The following is a 10,685-nucleotide window of genomic DNA, read 5'->3' as shown; positions in this document are numbered from 1 at the left end:
TTTGGTTAGGCATGACTGCAACAGTTGTTTATTTTTGGTGTTTGCATCAAATTGCATGTTTAAAGTTTGTTATGTAGTTCATAAACAAAAGTTTGTCCTTCTCAATTTAAGTTTTCAGTTGTACAACCAAGTTCCTTCTTCATACCATGTAAATTAAACTATACAGAGCAAGTGATCTTCTTTTGTGCTGCATGTATGCTTCTTTTCTTCATCCGTAATCCAGTGGTGTGGTGAACCTACCCACTACAGCACAATGTCATATTCTGCAATGTCTTAACTATGAACAATGTCATATCATTCTACTATTATTTAAACCGTCTCTTTATTTGCCAATCTGAAATGGGATAAATTGACAGCACACTAACCATTGATACTTATGAGTTCTTGATCTATAATCCAGTGGTGTCGTGAAGCTGCCAACTCCTTCACAATGTCATTTCCTGCCATGTCTTGACCTGAACAATACCATATTGTGTTAATGCAATTTTAAACTGTGTCACTTTATTCGTCAGTAAGAAATGTGATGAATTGTCAGCACTGATACTTTTATGTGCAAAACCTGCCATCTGTCTGCTTGTTTATCTTTCAGAGTGAGGAAGATATAAGTGTTGAACAAGCGCAGTCTCATCATCTTGCTCAGCTGCTTGCGCTGCAGCTCCCCAGCAGGGCTAACCTTTCTTGAACTCTATTGAAGTGCTGTCGGTTTTGTATATTATTTTGTCAGCATGTTTATTTGCACTAGTGGCGATCTTTGATGCCCAGTGTATGTAATCTGCTGTCTGCTTGTGCTTTATTATCATAGTGGCGAACTTTGATGCCCGGTGGATGTAATATGCCGCAATTTCTTTATTGTATAGTCTAGGTTTTTTCTTATTCACGATGCTGCAGTTATTTTACTGTATATATATCCTGTCTTCGCATTAAACCGGCCAAACCATAAAATTATGGTACATAATCGGCCCGTCATGCAATCACGATGTATGATCCGCATCATGGGCCCCGTCAAACTGACTCACTAGTAGATTCGGGCATTTAATAGGCCGAGTAACCCCCGGCCCTCTTTTCGCAAGAAAACTCAATGGGCTTTTAGGAGGCTGAGAAGTAGGCTAGGCCTGAACATGCCGAATAGCTCACGGACCGGCGGCAGCCCGAAATGGACCCCGACCCATGATTGTGCGAATCAATTCACGGGCTTTTAACAGGCCAAAGTTGTCTCGGTCCTTGTTTGGCCCAATCAGATATCGACTGCGAGTAGGCCGGATGCAAACCGGGCCGTAGTTTGGCCCAACTAGATGACAGGCTTTTAACAGGCCGAAATTAATATAGGGCCGAAATGTTAAATGGGCCCTTAACAGGCCAAAACTATTATCAGGCCGAATTACTAAATGGGCCTATAACAAGTGGGCCCAAAAGCATAGCGTCCAGTCAACGGGCCGAATCTGATATGGGCCATAATTGAGCCCAAAGCCTCTTAAAGGGCCGGACCTGATCTGGGCCGTGATTTGGCCCAGAAAGTGGGAGGCTTTTAACGGGCCGGATCTTATATGGGCCATTATTAGGCCCGGAACATGGCAGGCCATTAATGGACCGGATCAATTATGGGCCGGCATTTGGCCCAAAACATGGCAGCCAGTTAATGGGCCGGCCTACTAGGGTCCTCAAAATCTTGTGGGCCTACAGCTGGGCTGACCCATTAATGTCGGCGAAATCTCGTGGGCCTTTAGCTGGGCCGGCCCATTATGATCCGCAAGAATTTTGTGGGCCTTTACCTGGGCCGGCCCATTATGGCACACAAAAATCTTGTGGGCCTTTACCTGGGCCAGCCTATTATGGCCCGCGAAATCTTGTGGGCCTTTAGCTGGGCCAGCCCATTATAGTCCGCAAAATCTCGTGGGCCTTTAACTAGGCCGGCCCATTATGGGCCGCAAAATTTTGTGGGCCTTTAGTTAGGCCGGCCCATTTAAACTTGATTGGCCGTGCCACGTGTCGACGTATCATAGGTGCCTTCTGTCCAATGAGTGGATGACATCTGTCCCAAAGATGAGCCGACACGTGTTTCCTCCAGCCAATGATGATTTTGCACGTGGAAAATCCCCATTAGTCGGGGCTGTTAACGGGTTATCGGATCCAAAACCCGACCCGATAGCTTAACAACGTTCCGTTACAGTGGATGCCACGTGTCGGTCACCCTTGACAAAAGAACTTCTGTGACGCGCGATTTATCGTCATGGAAGTGGACACTTCCGTGATGATAATTTTGGTATGGAACACTTCTACGACAGCACAGGTATGACTATCTTGATTCTGTCATAAATTTGTCATGGATGTACATGCATGACAAAAAATGCGACCTACTGTGACAAACACGTATCATCACGGAAGTGTATTTTTTTAGTGCAAGATCTATGACAAGCATAAGGCTAGTACCACTGCGATGTTCAAGCTCGACGAGCTCCTAGATGATGCTCCCAAGTTCGACTTCACCGCTATCCCTCTTTGTGGCATTGATGATGCCGTGTCTACTTCGACTCTTTTTCAAGATGGTGCAGTGACGAGTAAGACTACGGAGACCCTTAAGGACCAAGCTTTGGAGGCGAGTGACAAGGTGGTGAGCAAGGAAGATGTTTCCATCTTTGGAGGCGAGAGTGATGATGTGCCATCTTTGGCCTTCATCCACGGTGACGATGATGAGATGATTGAGCATGGTATTTTCCCTTCGGTCATGGAGGAGAGTGATGATGATGTAGGGCGGATCCCTAGGGGCCGATCTTTCACGTTTGGAGAGGATCCCTACGAGGAACACGAAGAACGCGCGGAGGGGAACGAGGGAAATCATGGGGAAACACAAGAGAAAACACTCAACCAACACGAATATGATCACACATGTGCTAGATCCAAGAAACACAAAGAGATACACGGTCCAAATCCAACAAAGGACAATACAAGCGGCGGTAGTTCATCTCCGAGAGGAGGTCCTGAATCCATGAGGGATCTTCCCGTAAAGGGGTCTTGAATCCATAATGGATCTTCTCCGAAGAGGCCGCGGTCTCTCACAAGGAGGAGATCCGTATGGATGAGCAAAGCTCTATCTCAAATGAGCTAATCCTTTGCTAACCCTAACTAGGAGGAAGTGGGAGAGTATATATAGTGCTAGCCCACGAAGGGGTAAGTGAGAGGGGGATACATGGGCCCTTGGCCCGTTCTCTAGGCACAGGCAGGTGCCGGATGTCCAGGCTGGGGGCAGGATGTCCGGCGTCTCACGAAGAGCCAGATGTCCGGGCCTCTGGCCGGATGTCTAGGCTTGCGAGGTCCAGCTTCTGGACGTTCTGTGACGCGGCGCCGGATGTCCGGGCTGTGGCCGGATGGGCTTGTGGGAGGGGCCGGATGTCCGGGGCCTGGCCGGATGTCCGGGCCTTGTAGCACTTCGGTTGCTGGGCTGCTGCTGTTGTTGACATCTTTAGGGGCCGGATGGCTGGTTCCTGTAGCATTTCTCTGGTTCCTCTCGTCGTGCTCCTTCATCCTTGTACTTGGGGACTTCTCCATCATTTGGAGCATCTCCGAGAGGGTCTCTTTGGTACCTAGGCATGTGTAGTGTCCTTGCATTAGGTAGCAACCATGTCTGGCATGAACGGAAAGGAGAAGCATTTAGGAGCGGGTTCACCTTGTGTCCAATGGCGTATGTTTCAGGTCTCGTCGTATGTCCACTTGGGGCTTGGAGAGTTGTCATAGTGTACATGGGGATGATCATCGGATGCACCGCATCATCTCCCCCCCCCCCTTGGGAAAGATCCGACCTCGGATCATGATCCTCATCACCATGGAAACAGTTGTCGTGGACGGACTTGTAGTTGGACGTAGATGAAGGCATTATGCAATCCAAGTACTCCAAGGTGTCTCTGGTATGTGGTACATGCAAAATGAGCAAACACAAAGTACACTTGGAAATACAATGGTTAGCGCACACAAAGTGTCCATCATGTAAGAATGAGTCCGTGCGGCAAGATAGTGCGTGGCAAGGCACAAGATGCTTATCCAAAATATGTAGAATGATATGTAAAGCATTCATGTGAGCAAATTCATTTATCATATGCACAAAGGTGTGGTGAATGTGATTAATGTGACCATTGTGCAAAATGATGTCATAATGGGATGGTTTATCAAGAGCATGAACATGGTAATTGGTGCTCAATGTGATTATGTTGTCATGCAATTGATGATGAGCAATATGATCATGATGTATGAATATGCCATCAAGGAAGATCACAACAAATTTGCTACGGAAATGCACAAGCTCATATATCATGGATGACATGGGAATACAAGATGCAACAAGGCAATCATAATGTGAGTCAATCCATGCATGGGGTGCAAACTTGTGGTGAGTATATATGGTCCATCTAGCATGACATGCATGAGCACAATCAACAAATATGAAGGTGTTGGTGTACCAATGCTCGATGTCGTGGCAAGAGTGGAAGTCCGAAGGTGCATCCAATAAGTGAGAGCGCTCCTCAATGTGAAGGTCCATAGACCAAATCTCCAATGTCGCTCCTCCGTTCGCGAGATGTATCATGTAGACAACAAGAAGGAAACAACAATGAAAGAGCGACCCATCCAATATGCATACTTGAGGATGGCTCAAAGGGAAGGAGTTCATCTTATGAATGTTCCCGAAGATGTTGGAGTTGCACATCATGTATGCCCTCACATAACCAAGTTGTCTTATGATGGTACCGCCTTGTGAATCCTTCAAAATGAAAGAACATGACAAACACTCGGAAAAACAAATGAGGTTAGCGGAGGTGCAAAACCTATCATTCATGTGGTAAGATACCCAACAAGTGTAGGCATCATGCTCATCATAAGAAAGGACAAGGGAGCATTTCATAGTATGGAGGCATATGATGTAAGAACAACCAAATACAAGAGGCTCAATCAAACAAGCATGCATCACAAGTAAGTTGTCAAAGTCTCCAAGATCAATAAGCATAGTATGGTTGCACTCAATACAAGTGGATATGAGAGAGACAACTAATGGACACAAGAGACAATGAACAAGATATATCATGTGAGAGGCATGAGCATATATGTCATCAACCCAAGAAAGCTAGTAATAGTGGAACATGGGTGATGCAACACAGCAAGCAATCATAGCGATCAAGTCAAGCAAGCTAGTAGTGCGAAGATGCAACATACTAGAGGAAATCATGGCAAGCATGTCATTGGTGCAAATAGTGTGCATGGATAATTCACGTGACATAGCACAAGCATGAAAGCAAGATATGAGTAGAATAGCATGAATGTATTGGTGAGAAGTCATATGTAAATAGTAATGGGACAGCATGACTCTCCCAACACAACAAGCATCAATAGCATGGGGCACAAAGAATCATGGAAATAGCTACTAGGATCTCCACCAAGCATGCAAATACAAATAGAAGTAGCATAATGGTGAATCATGGGTACATGCAAGCAAGGGTCACAATTGCAAGGCAAAGGCATAAAAAGAGGCATAGCATGCAAAGTGAACACAATAGCATGGGAATAGGGGGACAAATGGTAAATATCCCATAGCCGTGTGAGAGCCAAGTAGAATAGAAGTGCGTAGTCATTGCGCGAAGGGAACGGTGGTAAGGATCCCAAAGCGTCGTTGCTCTCAAGAGCTCGTTTCGTCAACTCTTGGGATTGAGAGGTTGACGAGTATACGTGAGTACCTACACAAAACAAAGACAAAGGAAAAATTGTGTGTGCGTGATATATGTACACATCATCCATCATGATGCGCACGTGCATGTGTCCGTTAGCACAAAATATCAAATGCTCAAATAAATGAGATGCGTGATATAGAAACATGTCATCCATCATGAGAGGTTTGTTATTATGCATGGCATAATGGAGACTCAAAGGATGTAATGCATCATGAGAAATATCTAGAGCATTGTTATTCATGGAATGCATATGGTGCACGCAATTATGGGAATCATGCAAAGTATGAAATGCATCAAGATCTCCTAATATGTATGAGGAAACTATGGGGGTCTCCTCATGAGCAAGAGTAGCAACATCACATGGAGAATATTGACAACATCCAAAACAAAGCATATTTTGAGCAATGTGATCATGACATGGCATAGTAGATGAATTGCGCAAATCATGTAAAGGAAGCATGCCAATATCATAACATGAAAGACAAAAGCCAATGACCATCATCTCGTCATCTATGCCATAAGTGCAAATGGGATTGATTTTAATGGGGCATGCATAGTTACTATGTTGAGATTGTAATGATGCAATATGGGAGATCTCACTCATAGCATATGACAAGTTCAATGGGTTGTCAAACATGATGTGACCAAAAGAATTTTCACATGATATCCTATGGAGCATAGCATCACAACTAGTGAACTCAACATGCTCATCATCATATTCATCATAAATAGATAAGTCAAGGCATGAAGAAGTCTCACTAGCATGAAGCATGGCAATAGGTGTGTCAACATCATGGGAGCAATCGATGTCAAGATAGTCCACTAGTGGGACAAGAGAAGAACCATCACCTATGTTACCTTTGGAGCGTCGCTCATGTGTTGTAGGTGAGGTGTCGAAGATCCACTCGTTGTCATCTTCGTCTTGATGGAACCATGTGGCGGGTGAATCATCATCCACCATGGCCATCGGTTTTCCCATTGGAGGGATGGACTCATCGAGGGTAGGCATGTCGTCATGTAGGAGACCTAGCACCGGAGAAGAAAACGCACTAGGAGTAGTGGTTAAGTTGTTAGAAATCATAGTGGCCTCACATGCCGTGTCAACTACCTCACTCGCTAAGTGTTGTGGCTCACTCACTCCCTCAAGGATGCTCTCACTCACATGGTTGGTGGAGTCACTCAAATGGCGCTCAACCTCACATAGGATGTGTGGCATGCTCTCATGTGTGGGGCTAGTGGCGGTCACACTCATTCTCTCATAGGAAATGCTCTCAATGTCATATATGGTGGAGTCGCTCATCGCACTCATGGGGTGGTGGCTCTCCTCACATGACAAATGGGGCATCTCAACATATGTGGGTGTCGGAGAGATGTAGGTGCAAATGTCTCCATGCGCGGTCGCGTAGCTTGACTCGGAGTATGAGTCCAATATGGGCGCCGTCTTCATGTTGTTGAAGAGGTTCGCGCTCATCGCCGTAGTCGAAGGGGATGGCCCTTGCTTGACATTATTGTCGCCGTCTTGTTGTTGGAGGCCCATATGATGTGGCACCTCATAGCTCGTCTCCATGACCGAAGGGAGTTTCCCATGCTCGGCCATCTTCCTTGAGGGGCTTCCGAAGATGGAAGTGTCGCCCTCGCTCATAGGTGGTCGCCTTGGACTTGAAGAAGTCGTTGTAGGCGTACTCATGGGAAGTAGGCGAAGATGCCGTACGTCCAAAGGCGAAGATGCCTTGGTAGAACTTGGCGAAGATGCTGAAGTGGTTGTTGTAGCCGTAGCGTCGTCTTGGTGGTGCTCGTCTCGCGGTCTTGTTTTGTGCTCTTGAAGCTTGGACTTGGCGTGAAGTAGGGCTTGTTGGGACTTGTGCATTTGCGCTTGTGGAGCATCTTCATGATGATGATGTTGTTGTCGTGCTTAAGCTCGTAGTAGATGTTGTTTGTCGTCGTCGTGCACATATTGCTTGGAGGTGACTTTCCCTTCATGACGATGTTGATCACGAACATGATGGTGGTCGCCATGTAGATGTGGACGTGGACGAATTGCGCTTGCATCGTTTTCACGCTCCGAAGACTTGTGGCTTGAATGTCGCCGCCTTGAAGATGATGAAGGGGAAGACGACTTGATCAAGGCTCTAATCTCCTCCATCCTTGCATCTTGCTCCTCTTTATGTGCGGAAAGCTTCTTGTTGATGTAGTCCCTTTTCCTTGCTTCAGAGTGACGAATGTCAATGGAGATGTTCTCGATGAGCTCTCACAATCTTGATTGTGCGCCTTGAATTTGTCGTTGTAGATCGAAGATGGACGCTTTGGAGATGTAGTTGTTCATACCGTCGTTGTTGTCGTAGACTAGAGAGGAAATGCCTTGCCTATCCATCACAAGACTCGAGCAAATATGAGTGGGAGAAAGAGAAGAACTATACCAAATGTACCTTGACCAATGTTGAAGATGGATCAATGATCACTCAAATGTGTAACAAGGAAATAACACAATTGGTACCTATTCTTGTCGGTTCTCACACCTACACAAGTAAAGCTTATAGTGGATCTCGGTGAGGATGGTGGCACAAAAATTTAGTGCAAAATGTTGGCAAGAGTCAATAATGTTGAAAGAGATTCACAAATTTGCAAGTGAAACAAGTAGACCAACAGCAATATGGATGGCACACGGAAATGCACACACGGATAGATAAATGGGGTCATGCAACCAAGGAATGAGCACAAAATGTGGAATCCACGGAAAATGCTCGTGTTGCACAACTCAAGAGAGACTCTAGCACGATTGCTCAATAGGAGGATACAACACTTGTGCACAACCTATAAGATGCAAAATGTAGCAACTTTTCTCCCAAGTATGCTATGTATGTATGGTTCCCGGTGTTCCTCTCAAGATGATCCAAGATGATCGGATATGACAATCTTATATGCAATGTGGTATGATGCTATGGCACTTGCTTACAAGCTTCTTTGCTCTCTCTTTTTCTTTGCTTAAAAGCTTATTCTTTTTTTGTATGGCCACTTTTGCACAATGCACAAACCAAGATAGCAATTGTGTATATGCGGGAACAAACTTGTGACACAAGATAAGATACCAATATATGCACCACAATGATATGGTATGTATTCTATGGGAAGTATGATCACTAATGTGCACAAGTAACGTTGCCGGCAATACTCAAATTCCTAGTCTTGATAGGCAAGTGACGCAAAATGGGCAAGGTGTTAACAATGCAATAGCAAGGGGAATATACAATGGAGGGATACCACGATACCAACATGATATGGAGGTTACCGTCGAGGGTTCCTCGTTTGTACGCCACAGATGGATGATGGTGAAGTGGTCAAAGTCAATGACAACCTCAAGGCGATGATGAGAGGCAGTGTTGTCGATGTCGACCCGTTCCTAGTTAGCCGAAACACCCTAGGAAACGGAAAAAACCGCAAACTCAAAATCTCGAATGTCAAATGTCAAAATGGTGGTAGCGGAAAGCGGTGGTGGTTTGCACTTGGCAATGCGGAAGTGGAATGATGGGCTATACACGTGTCGGAGTTGAAGTTGTCATCCCTAAGTAGCCGAAACACCTTAGGAGACACAAGCCACAACTCAAACAAAATTGGGTTAGGTTGGGTTGGCGAACTGTATTGTGGGCAAGGTTATGTGGAAATGGAGGAGGTGGTTGATGAATAATCAACCGTCCCTAAGTATCCGAAACACCTTAGGAGACTCAAATCACTACTCAAGCAACCACTAATGCTACGGCAAGAAAAATGGACTAGGTTGCGGAAGTCGGTGGTGGTGTAGCGGATGATGTGGTGGAAGCCCTAGGCAAAGATGCCAAAATTCCAAACATTTGATGGAGTCAAATTTTAATGGTGGTTGTGGGATGGGGGATGTCAATAGCTTCAAAACAAGCTAAACAACATCAAAATTGGACTCCAGATGAATTAGTTATGGTCAAAATGGTGAAACGGGAAAAGCTGAAATGACAGCGGGCGGACATCCAGGGGTTTGGCCGGATGTCTGGGACCTGATGTCCAGAACCTTGTGCGAAAATGCGCTCCACGAGCCAGATGTCCGGGCTAATGGCCGGATGTCCGGGGGTCGGGCCAGATGTTCGGGCTCCAAATCCAAGGATGAACTCAAGGAACTTGATTTTGGGGCGCAAATTCATGATTTCGGGGGCAAAATTGGAGAGATTTCGTGGATGGAAAGTGGGGAAACATGGGGAGATGCTAGATCCACTCGAAACCAAGGAAATCCATGGATCAAAATCAACAAAACATCATCAAACCAACAAATCACAAAAAAAATTGGGGGCTATTTTTGGTGGGGATTTTCGGATTTAGGACGAAATCAACAAAATCAAGCTAGAAAAAGAGGGGTAGGGGCTCCAAAAACGTGATCAGCATGGCTCATGATACCAAGATGATGTAGGGCGGAACCCTAGGGGCCAATCTTTCATGTTTGGAGAGGATCCCTACGAGGAACACGAAGAACGCGCGGAGGGGAATGAGGGAAATCTCGGGGAAACGCAAGAGAAAACACTCAACCAACACGAATATGATCACACATGTGCTAGATCCAAGAAACACAAAGAGATACACGGTCCAATCCAACAAAGGACGATACAAGCGGTGGTAGTTCATCTCTGAGAGGAGGTCTTGTATCCACGAGGGATCTTCCCATAAAGGGGTCTTGAATCCATGGTGGATCTTCTCCGAAGAGGGCGCAGTCTCTCACGAGGAGGAGATCCGTTTGGATGAGCAAAGCTCTATCTCAAATGAGCTAATCCTTTGCTAACCCTAACTAGGAGGAGGTGGGAGAGTATATATAGTGCTATCCCACGAAGGTGTAAGTGAGAGGGGGATACATGGGCCCTTGGCCCGTTCTCTGTGCACAGGCAGGTGTCGGATGTCCGGTCTGGGTGCCGGATGTCCGGCGGCTCACGAAGAGCCGGATGTCCGGGATGGCGAGGTCCAGCT

The sequence above is a fragment of the Triticum dicoccoides genome, chromosome 3B, assembly GCF_002162155.2.
Source record: "Triticum dicoccoides isolate Atlit2015 ecotype Zavitan chromosome 3B, WEW_v2.0, whole genome shotgun sequence".
In the NCBI taxonomy this organism is placed as follows: domain Eukaryota; kingdom Viridiplantae; phylum Streptophyta; class Magnoliopsida; order Poales; family Poaceae; genus Triticum; species Triticum dicoccoides.
This window is presented reverse-complemented; position numbering follows the sequence as displayed.